This window comes from Echinops telfairi, unplaced genomic scaffold (genome assembly GCF_000313985.2).
Source record: "Echinops telfairi isolate 266 unplaced genomic scaffold, ASM31398v2 ScPeMD7_2291;HRSCAF=2852, whole genome shotgun sequence".
In the NCBI taxonomy this organism is placed as follows: Eukaryota; Metazoa; Chordata; class Mammalia; order Afrosoricida; family Tenrecidae; genus Echinops; species Echinops telfairi.
This window is the reverse complement of record NW_022106189.1, coordinates 21,624,240-21,626,183: the sequence shown is the minus strand read 5'-3', so window position 1 is coordinate 21,626,183 and position 1,944 is coordinate 21,624,240.

Sequence of the window (1,944 nt, the reverse complement as noted above, 5' to 3'; positions counted from 1 at the left end):
GGACAACAGAAAAGTGGGTGAAGGGAGATGTTGGACAGGGCAAGATATGACAAAATAATAATTTATAAATTGTCAAGGGCTTATGAGGAAGTGAGGAGTGGGAAGGGAGGGGGGAAATTGAGGACCTGGTGCCAGGGGCTTAAGTGGAGAGCAAATGTTTTGAGAATGACGAGGGCAGTGAATTTACAAATGTGCTTTACACAATTGATGTATGTATGGATTGTGATAAGAGTTGTATGAGCCCCTAATAAAACGATAAAAAAGGTATATAAAGTCCATAATAGTCAATAAACACCACTACCACACCCACCACCACCACCACCACCCCAGAGCAAAAGAAAAAAGAAAAAAAAGTCAATAAACAATGAAGCTCTCGATCACTGTGGGATGATTCTCTGATCCCTCAGATGACTTGTCCAGGTCACATAGCAGGTGAAGGTGAAGCCAGGTTCCAGTTCTAGGTCTGTGGACTTTTGTTTGACTCTTTACTTAGGTGAAATTTTACAGAACACATTGGCTTTCCATTCAACATTTCATACACACTTTCTTCTGTGACATGGATGGAAGTCCCTGCCACGTAACCGCCCTCCTCCCACCTCCTTCTGTGTTGACAGTTTCCACTCTCCCTTCCGCCTTCTGAGCTCTCTCCTGAGGTCAACGCTGCCTCTCTGAGCTCTGGTGGTGACTACTCTGAGAGAGCCATACCTGCCCGCCGCTGTTGTTCACCTTAGAGCCCTATCATTTGGCTGAAAGGACTGACTCAAGGGTTGAGTCCAGTTCCAAGCCTGTAGGGTATCTAAGGGCCATGGTCTCAGGAGTTCCATCAGTCTCTATCCCACAGTCCTGGCTCATGTGGGAGAAAATGTGGAGCAAAACTCAAACTCATAAAATGACAGGCCGACTAGTCCGATGGCCATTGGTGGCACCACCCAGGCAGTGGTTCTCAAACTTCCTAATGCCATGACCCTTTAATACAGTTCTTCATGTTGTGGTGACCACCTAACCATAAAATTATTTTCACTGCTACTTCATAACCATAATTTTGCTACTGTTATAAATTGGGAGACCCCTGTGAAAGGGTCATTCAACCCCCAAAGGGGTCGTGACCCACAAGTTGAGAACAGCTGGCTTATGGCCTTTGGTCACTCTCCAGGCCTGGAACTGAGGGTACTCTCAATGGCTAAACTTTCAAACAAACCATTAGACAGATCAAGAGAGCAGCCGCTGGATACAGCCCAGAAGGCAGGAAGGGTGAATCAAAGGATGAATGGAATGGGAAGCAGCAGGAAAGAAGTGGGAAGCGTGCTGTCTCCTTGTGGGGACTGCAATCAATGTTGTGAAGCAAAATGTCCATGAATCGCTGAATGGAAAAGCAATTTGTTCTGCAAGCATCTGCGCAAATCACAATGAAAATTTGTTTCAATCCATGTGATACACCACAGCGATAGGAGACACAACAAAAACTCATGACAGTGTCAATCAAGAGAGGTGGGGTAAAATAAAAAGACAAAATCCAATGCTCTTGCATCATAAAGTCTTTAGGTCTAGAAGTAGAACTTTCTCAACCCAATTTAAATGGTATCAACAACAACAACGAAACGATAAAGTACTGCTTAATGGGAAAGCCCAAAGCTTCCCCCTAAGATCAGGAACTGGTTAAGGAGGGCTGCTCTCATGGCTTCTGTTCCACAGTGTGTGGGATATTGGGTGGTCTTGCCAAAGCAATTTGGAATGGGGTGAGTTAGTTAAAGTTTATTGTGCCAACCTGGCCGATAAGCACATGTGGGGTTAATTGAAGGGTGGAGAGATAAATGGCTCAGTGAGCCTCGTCTTTCTAGTTCTCGGGTCTCTTGCTTTGTGAGGGTGCAGCTGCCTTAGCCAGTTCCCTGCTTCAGCTGGCAAGGCTCACTTCCTGCAAGACATCCCCAAGGAGAAGCTGCATGG